This window comes from Medicago sativa, chromosome 1 (genome assembly GCF_051527215.1).
Source record: "Medicago sativa cultivar Bolivia chromosome 1, Bolivia_mono, whole genome shotgun sequence".
NCBI lineage: Eukaryota > Viridiplantae > Streptophyta > Magnoliopsida > Fabales > Fabaceae > Medicago > Medicago sativa.
Window position 1 is genome coordinate 40,531,403 of NC_140749.1, and position 10,157 is coordinate 40,541,559.

At 39.0% G+C, this 10,157-nt stretch overlaps 1 non-coding gene across 1 annotated transcript; it reads right to left on the bottom strand.

Moving 5' to 3' along the window:
- Positions 1–1,802: 1,802 nt before the first annotated feature.
- LOC146954941 (small nucleolar RNA R71) lies at positions 1,803–1,909 on the bottom strand. The gene has a single exon (XR_015025105.1). It is a non-coding gene; the product is annotated as a small nucleolar RNA R71 (small nucleolar RNA).
- Between the last annotated feature and the right edge of the window lie 8,248 nt (positions 1,910–10,157).

Here is a 10,157-nt window from a genome sequence, read left to right on the forward strand (position 1 = left end):
TATTAATTATTGCCTTATTTAGTTTAGTTTTATTTTAGATTTGATTTTATTTTATTGCATTTTATTTTAGTTTAGAATATTTTACTTCAAATTGTCTTTTATTTTATTTTAGGAATAAATATATGGTGGAGGGTGCCTTGAAGCAAAAGAAAGAGGACTGGAGCAAAATACAGCGCAAGAATACGAAGATACGGGGCAAAAATACATTTCCCCTTACCAGAAGCTTGGCACGGCCCGTGCCAACATGTGGCACGGCCGTGCCCGTCCCCAGAGCCACTTTTACTGCTTTTTCTTCAAGGACAAGTTACCCTGTTGCGGCTTTACTGTTTTACCCTTTTAGTTGCTTAGTTTCTAAGTCGATTGTAAAGCTATAAATAGAGTAGCTCTCCACCATAAACAATCATGCTTTACCTTGTTTATTTCAATTGCAATTTTAATAAAAGTCTTTTATTTCTCTTTTACTTTCTTTGCAATTTATTTTACCGTATTTCTCTCTTCTTCCTCCATGTCTACGATGAACATGAGTGAGTAGACTTCTTAGTCTTAGGATTATTGGGGAGTCTAATGACTCAATCCTAAACAAAACATGTCTAAACCCTAATTTCTATGTAACCCTAATTTCTAATCTAGATTCACCGTCTTAACGTGGATTAACAATTATCAAACTGTGGAAGCGAAAGCGGAGGGTTTGATAATCGTTAATCCATCATCCCAAACATCAATTCATAAAGCGAGAGCGGAGCTTTGATGTTGGAACAAGTGAATTTAGACAATAGTTGCAAAACAGTGAAATAGTCTTTGCAACTATTGAGACAAAGAGTAGTTTCAATCCTCTATGCATCTTCTAGTAATCATGTCAGTGAAATAGGCTTGGTTGCTAGAAGTAAACTCTCACCGGACTTTCATCGGAAAGGTGAGGGGCTAAGGGAAACCGGTCTTTAGAAATTAGTGTGTAAATCATGAAATTAGATGTTTAGGTTTTGTCTAGTGAAGGATTAGTTATTAAGATGAACCAATGATCCTAAGGCCCTTTATTATTATTGTTTTTACCTTCAGCAATCAAACCCTTTCTAATCAACTTTCTCTCCTCTAATCATTCATTAAAAGTTAATTGAATTGACCAACTCCCTAGCGGAACGATACTCTACTTACTACTATTACTTCGATAGGCCGTGCGCTTGCGGTTTGGCTCTATCAAGTTTTTGGCGCCGTTGCCGGGGAGTTAACTAATTTGATTAGCTTTTTCTTAGTGATTAGAATTCTCTCTTCTTCTTTCTCTTTTCTTTTTATTTTTATTTTTACCTTTTTATTTTTCTGTTATCGTTAACTTCTTGGGTTCTCAACCTTGTATGCGAAGAACTAGAAATCAAGCGGTATTCATACCCGAGATCGAAAGGTTCTTACATAGAAGGAGGAGAGCAGCACAAAATAACACCGCCATGGCCAATCGCACTCTCAAAGAGTATGCAACGCCGTCTACGGCTGAGCCACAAGCTGTTATTGTGTACCCAACGGTTGAGGATGACAACTTTGAAATCAAGCCTGCCCTACTTAACTTGGTGCAGCAAAACCAATTCTCGGGATCCCCCACAGAGGATCCCAATCTTCACATCTCTGTTTTCCTACGAATTAGTGGAACCATGAAGGAGAACCAAGAGGCCGTAAGACTTCATCTCTTTCCCTTTTCCTTAAGGGATAGAGCTAGCGCTTGGTTCCATTCCCTCGAAGTCGGTTCCATTACTTCATGGGATCAGATGAGGCAAGCATTCCTTGCCCGTTTCTTTCCACCATCTAAAACCGCCAAACTTAGAGACCAAATCACACGGTTCAATCAAAAAGATGGGGAATCTCTCTATGAGGCGTGGGAGCGTTTCAAGGAAATGCTAAGACTTTGTCCCCACCATGGCCTAGAGAAGTGGCTTATAGTCCACACTTTTTATAATGGCTTGTCTTATACCACTAAGATGTCTGTTGATGCAGCTGCAGGTGGAGCACTTATGAACAAGAATTACACGGAGGCGTATGCCTTGATTGAAGACATGGCTCAGAATCATTACAAATGGACCGACGAGAGAGCCATCTCTAGTTCTTCACCCTCCAAAAAGGAGGCAGGTATACACGAAGTCTCTAACTATGATCACCTTGCTTCTAAAATTGATACACTAACTGAAAAACTTGAAAAATTCAATGTTAGTGCTATCAATTCTGCATCTACTCCTTCTTGTGAAATATGTGGTATAGCTGGTCATGCTGGTGTTGATTGCCAACTAGGTAGTGCTATTAATGGTGTTGAGCAAATGAATTATGCTCAATACAACCAAGGGATGCGACAAAATCAAAATTTTTATAAAAATCAAAATCCCTATGGACAACAAGTAGCACCACCCGGTTATGCAAACAACCAAAGATTCACTCAAAAATCCAATTTGGAAATTTTGTTGGAAAACTCTATTGCCAACCAAAACAAACAACTTCAAGAACTCAAAAACCAAACTGGATTTCTGAATGATTCTCTTTCCAAGCTCAATACCAAGGTTGATTCTATCGCTACTCACTCTAAAATGCTTGAAACTCAAATCGCTCAAATAGCCCAACAAGTGGCTACATCTTCCCAAACACCGGGAGTCTTTCCTGGTCAAACCGAAGCCAACCCCAAAGCCCAAGTTAATGTCATATCTTTTAGGGGTAGTAAGTTAGGCGAAACTTTTGCTAAGGTTAAAAACATTGGGAAAGAAAATGTCAAGCCCTTAGGTGATAAAGTTGTGATAGACGAAGCTAAATCACTTGGAGAAAACAAAACTCCATCCCCATTAAATCCTGATAAGCTTAAACTAGAGGGTAAATTTGAAAAATTTGTTACCATACTTAGGAAGATTTGCATCAAACTTCCCTTTGCTGAAGCTTTGTCTAGGATGCCTCTATATGCCAAGTTTTTAAAGGAAATTTTTTCAAAGAAAAGAGCTATAGAGCATAATGAGACAATAGCCTTGGCTAAGGAAACTAGTGCAATCATCCAAGAAGCACCCCCTAAGCTTAGAGATCCAGGTAGCTTTGCCATACCATGTGAAATTGGGAATGAATCCATAAACAAAGCCTTATGTGACTTAGGAGCTAGTGTTAGTTTGCTGCCTTTGTCTCTTCTTAAAAGGATAGGGATAGGAGAATTGAAACCTACCGAGATGGAATTGAAAATTGCTGATCGTTCTACCATGAAACTTGTAGGATTTGTCGAGGACATACCCGTTAAGATAGAAGGGATATACATCCCCACTGATTTTGTAGTCGTTGACATTGAAGAGGACGATGACGTCCCTATAATCCTAGGTAGACCGTTCCTCGCAACTGCAGGAGCTCTCATTGATGTTAAACTTGGTAGGATAGTCTTTCAAGTGAGTGATAAGATGGTAGGATTTGAGTTGGAAAACGTTATGAAAGGTCCTGCTCTTTACTCTTGTTGCATGCTTAACGATCATGTTGTGAAAGAACGTTTTATAGCGCCATCTACACAACATGATATCTTTGATCCATTCTAAGGACTCTTTCTAACCGTCAAGCTAATGACATTAAAAGAGCGCTTCGTGGGAGGCAACCCACGCATTTAATTGCTTTTGTTTTGTTTTTCTTTGTTTTAATTTGTTTTGTAGGTAATTGTCCAAGTATGATTCGAGAAAAATCAAGAAAATGAAAAATTTTGAAGTCCCTCTGACCAGAGTGTTGGAACGGCCCGTGCTGGATCTGGCACGGCCGTGCCAGTGTTTTTAAAGAAAAAAAGGTTGGGAGCCACAGAAAGTTGGCACGGCCCGTGCCAAGGTTGGCACGGCCGTGCCCGTGTTCTAGCCATTATAAACCTAATTTTTCTTCTTCTTCTCCATTCATTCTCAAACCACAAACCTCTCTCTACCTTCAAACTTCTCTCTAAACCTCCATAACCTACAAACCTTCAAACCTCCATATCTCACTCAAATCTTCATCAATCTACTCCATTCTTTCACCAATCAATCACAAACTTCATCCAAAACAAAAACCACCAATCAAAAACAACTTTCATCCACCCAAACCCATAATTCACCAAAACCCTAATCCTTCAAAACCTAACCCAATCACCACAAAACCTCAACCAATCTCCATAACTAAACCCATAAACCTTACTTAAACATCCACCCCAACCCTAAACCAATCCTTTCCACCAAAAATCTTCCCAAACCCCAAACTTTCATACCAACCATAACCAAGGTCAAATGGCTTCAAGAAGAAGAAGTGGAAAGGAACCAGCAAGTTCTTCCGGTCCTCCCCCAAAGAAGCAAACACAAGTCAAGAATCATGGAATTCAGTTCAAAGACAACAAACAAAGGGACAGGTACAAAATTCTTACTTCTAAAACCTTACATCCCTCTAGATATCCTGATTCCTATGATTTGCAAGTGCTAGGGCTTAGAGATGATGTTTTTAGGTTGATAGGTAGGCTAGGTTGGACTGATATGCTAACACCTATGAGGGGTTATGAGAATTTTACTTATGAATTTTTAAGCTCACTTGTTTTCACTAAAGATAAGTTGAATTTTGATAACCCTAACCATAGAGTTGTTTTCCGGTTAATGAACATTGATTATAATATGTCTCTTCAGCACTTTTGTGAAGCCTTAGGTTTTGTCAATGAGGGGTATATTCATGATCATTGGGATGATAGTCTAAAACCGGATAACTATGACCCAGCTGCCTTTTGGAACCGTATCACCGGTCTAGATAACTATGTCCCTAGAGCCAACAAAGCTAGCAACATTCACAACCCCGTACTTAGGTACCTTCAGAGGGTCATGGCTTGCACTATTTGGGGTAGAACCGAGATAGGAAACACTAGAACCGATGAGTTGTTCATGTTATGGGCAATGCTCTATAACCACCCCGTCAACACTGGCTTTTATTTGATTGATTACCTAGACTTTGTAGCTACTAGACCAGCCGGTAGGGGAGACATAGTGGTGGGTGGCATCATTACATACATAGCTAGGTGTTTTGGTGTGAGTGAGGATGAGGGGATCAAACCAATTGAGGGAAACAATAAGCTTAACCGGGAAACCCTCATTGCTATGAATTTCATTAAACATCGTCCACCACTCCATTACCAACTTAAGCTTAATGTGCCAATCATGTTTTTATTGCCTAACCCACCTCGGACTACTACCGAGGTGGAAGAAAATTGGTTGTATGTTGATGATGTGCAGGTTCTTGATGAGCAAGATGATGATGAGGGAGAAGGTGCTAACTTGCACCATGATGAAGGAGAAGGTGCTAACTTGCACCAAGAGGGGCACCATGGCCATGAAGCCGGTGAGCTTAATGAAAATCAAAGATGGACATGGATTCACAATGAAATCGAGAGGATGAGCACCGAGCAACAAAGGCAAGGTGTTGAGATCTCCGGCCTTCGCAATGAAGTTCAAAGGGGCAACCGTGTCAATGATGAAAATAATGAGATGCTCCGTCGGATGATGCAACACCTCCAACTTCAAGGTCCCCCTTATGGACCTCAATAACATGTGAGCTTTCCTCTTCCTCTCTTCCCTTCTTTTCTCTCTCTACTCCTCTTCTTCTACTCCTTCTTTCCTCTTCCTTTACTTCTTCTATTCTTTTAATTTCTTTTTCTTTTGAATCATTGAGGACAACGCTTCTCCTAAGTGTGGGGGGGGCCTAATAAAGTGTCTAGAGTCGTAGTGTTCCCAAACTCCCTTGAACTTTATTCTTTTGTTTTGTTTTTATAGCAAGAGGCACGACTAAGTAGCTTGTTTTTAATGTAAATATGGCATAAAATTTTTGTTTTGTCTCTTTCTTAAAGGTCGCCTCTTGTACATGAAAGTAGTTTCTTATGTTTCTTATGTTCTTGCTATACCCACATCTTGTTTTATTGTGAAAATCTCCAATGAGAAAAGCACCCGGTTGCAATCCTTGAGTAATTGTATGAATAGGTATTTTAAGGAACACGTTCTATCTTTAGTGTTAACTTAGACCCTTTAAAGTCTTAAGAGTAAAAGTAGTATAAGTTTGTGTGGGAAAATTAATCAAATTGCTCTTAATTGTTATATTCTTATTAATTTGTTAATGTTAAATGGGGCGGGAGAATGGCACCAACATGTGGGGGAAAGGACAATCCCTAACTTCCTAATTGTGGTGGTGACTCCCTAATTTGAACTTAAAGTAAAACAAATTCATCAATGCTAGGGGGAAAGGACAATTACATCCAAAAAGACTTCCTACGCGGAGATGAAACAAACAATAAATTTGCAGCACTACTTAGGGTGATTTTGAATCTAGGGGGAAAGGACAATTACATCCGAGAAGACTCCCTACGAGGATAGATAGCCCCTAAGCATCTGCAACCCCTTTGTGCTTAATTGTTATATCTAATTTAATTTTAACTCAAATTCCCATCACTCTTATATGAAATGAAGAAAGGACTTTTCTCGGTTACTTTAGCACTAAGGATAGAACCTATTCCTCATAATATCTGTCTTATACAGGAGCAAGAAAAGGGTTGGACTGCACACACACACTCACTTGAGACTTGATGTTGGGTAGAATAGGTTCATGAGAAGTATTTGAAATTGTAATTAGTGTACTTGAGGCAAGGCCTTTCTCTAGAGACTTATGTTCTTAATATTGCCATAAATCAATCTTTGTTGCTACTATGTTTGCTGCCTTTTGCTTGAGGACAAGCAAAGATTCAAGTGTGGGGGAGTTTGATGAGTCATAGATAGTATTAATTATTGCCTTATTTAGTTTAGTTTTATTTTAGATTTGATTTTATTTTATTGCATTTTATTTTAGTTTAGAATATTTTACTTCAAATTGTCTTTTATTTTATTTTAGGAATAAATATATGGTGGAGGGTGCCTTGAAGCAAAAGAAAGAGGACTGGAGCAAAATACAGCGCAAGAATACGAAGATACGGGGCAAAAATACATTTCCCCTTACCAGAAGCTTGGCACGGCCCGTGCCAACATGTGGCACGGCCGTGCCCGTCCCCAGAGCCACTTTTACTGCTTTTTCTTCAAGGACAAGTTACCCTGTTGCGGCTTTACTGTTTTACCCTTTTAGTTGCTTAGTTTCTAAGTCGATTGTAAAGCTATAAATAGAGTAGCTCTCCACCATAAACAATCATGCTTTACCTTGTTTATTTCAATTGCAATTTTAATAAAAGTCTTTTATTTCTCTTTTACTTTCTTTGCAATTTATTTTACCGCATTTCTCTCTTCTTCCTCCATGTCTACGATGAACATGAGTGAGTAGACTTCTTAGTCTTAGGATTATTGGGGAGTCTAATGACTCAATCCTAAACAAAACATGTCTAAACCCTAATTTCTATGTAACCCTAATTTCTAATCTAGATTCACCGTCTTAACGTGGATTAACAATTATCAAACTGTGGAAGCGAAAGCGGAGGGTTTGATAATCGTTAATCCATCATCCCAAACATCAATTCATAAAGCGAGAGCGGAGCTTTGATGTTGGAACAAGTGAATTTAGACAATAGTTGCAAAACAGTGAAATAGTCTTTGCAACTATTGAGACAAAGAGTAGTTTCAATCCTCTATGCATCTTCTAGTAATCATGTCAGTGAAATAGGCTTGGTTGCTAGAAGTAAACTCTCACCGGACTTTCATCGGAAAGGTGAGGGGCTAAGGGAAACCGGTCTTTAGAAATTAGTGTGTAAATCATGAAATTAGATGTTTAGGTTTTGTCTAGTGAAGGATTAGTTATTAAGATGAACCAATGATCCTAAGGCCCTTTATTATTATTGTTTTTACCTTCAGCAATCAAACCCTTTCTAATCAACTTTCTCTCCTCTAATCATTCATTAAAAGTTAATTGAATTGACCAACTCCCTAGCGGAACGATACTCTACTTACTACTATTACTTCGATAGGCCGTGCGCTTGCGGTTTGGCTCTATCAGGCGGGTGCAGAGGATGCGTACACCAACCTATTTTAAAATTTTCTTTATTAATTTTTATAATCTTATTTCCATAAGCACCAACCTATTTTAATATATTATTACTCTTTAGAAACATATTTATTATAATTATTTTTGTAATATCCCGCCTGACAGTATCGAGATATTACCAGTCGACTGTGTCAAATGAATTTAATTTATGGAGAGTAAGTTAATGGTTAATATTTTATGACATGTCAGTATAATACGGATAAAGTATCAGAGTTGTACTAAATACGCTTAAGGCAAGGGCAATATGGTAATATCACATGGAAAGGAATATTTATATGTTTTGTGTGGGAAAATATCTCATTTCCCTTATCCCTTTCTCTCTCTTGGTTGGGAAAATATTTTCTTCTCCTTCTCTCTTCTTTTCCCTCACGCCACTCTCTTCTCTTCATCTCCATCAATCTTCTCAAATCCTTCTCCTCCCATGGCAAGCTTTAGATCATGTTTCCTTATGAACCTATTGAACTTAAGGAAGTTTGTATTATGTCTGATCTCTTCTCTTCTCCCCTCATGAAAGAAAGCTAAGGTTAGGGTTTGGTTCTTGGTGAACACTAAGATGATGCAAGTATGGTTTCTTTATGATAAAGCAAGGATTATGGTGTCCTAGAGTTCAAGAAAACAACAAGATGGAATGGCATAAGCTAAGATTGCAAGAGAAGCAAATTAGGGTTGATGTTGGGCTTGGAAGCTTGGAGCTTGTTAATGCTTCAAGATTATGCTAGGTGAGTTCCATAGGTAGTTATCCTACCCTTTGGGTTTATGTTTATGTCTTGTAGGATAATATGACAATTCTAGGGTTTATGAATGAATTGATTACCCCTTTTTATGCCATGCATGCTAAACATGTTTTACACTTGCTATATATATGTTTTACAAGTTTTCTATGGCCTCTAGTGTCATGTTATGCATATGGATGGTTTGTTTAGAGGTTTTTGGGTCAAAAACACCAATTATGCAGGTGCTGGACTGTCATAACTCGCCTCGCGAGCAAGCTGGTTGCCACGGCGAGTATGAAAGTCGAGTGGGGGGTGTTACTCGCCCTGAGCTCGCCTCGCGAGCAAAGCAACTCGCCATGGCAAGTGATGCTACTCGCCTCGCGAGTGAGTTTGTGCATCAGAGCACAACTTGCTCGCCTCAGGCCCTGTTGTCATCTTTCGAGCTGGTGTTACCCGTGCAATCTTTTATAAAAACAAACCCCTCAAACCAAGGTACTATATGATGAATTTCTAAAAGAGTTTTCTTATGAATGAAGCAAGTATTAAACATGTTTAGTGATGCTTGGTATATGAGAGGATGACATGTATGTACGATACGAACTGGGGTAGCTAGATAATCCATAAGCAAGGGGAAAACTAGAGCCTCGATATAGCTGTCGAGAACTAGCAAGTTAGCAAGAATCCCTAGAATGTTCATACGCGAAATGCATATCTTCGCACATGAATAAGAATAAGATTTCAAGCATGTTAAGCCATGGATTGATTAGTTAATCTCTCCACTAAGACTAAGTATGTACAAGTATAAGATTACCGCTAATCGGATCGACTCAAGGGTCCGAGGTAATAAGCAAGTAAGTATGTATATGTTTAACTTATGCACGACAAGACCATGACTAATAAGTGTAGGTGACATGTCTCTTGATATCCACATCAGGGGGATACAAGGGGTTCTCATTATGAGAACGATTTAAGCCGTAAGGGACCCGCATGTCACTGAGTAACAAGACGTAGGTGCTCGTGTCTCTTGTTATCCACGCCATGGGGATACGGGAGGTTCTCGACCTAAGGGGAACGGTTTAAGCCGCAAGGGACCCGCACGACACCGAGGGAGTCCGATGTACGTACATCGGTCATGTATGGGATTGATCTCGGGGTTACTCCACCCGGGACTATCCGTAAAATGAATCAAGATAATAATTGTTTGTTCAACGCTAACATAATTGAATCAACTTAGATACGTTTATGCATGATATGAATACGATTATGTTCCTTATGATTATGTTATGGCATGTAGTATGATTCATGCAAGACCATGTTAAGGACAAGAGCATTAGATGCTTTAAGACAAGTATAAGTTATGTATAGAGCAATATATGAACATGATTCCGATGACGATCTTAGGTTTCCCCTAATCGTCCGGTTTAGAATCGTGTCATGATTATATTA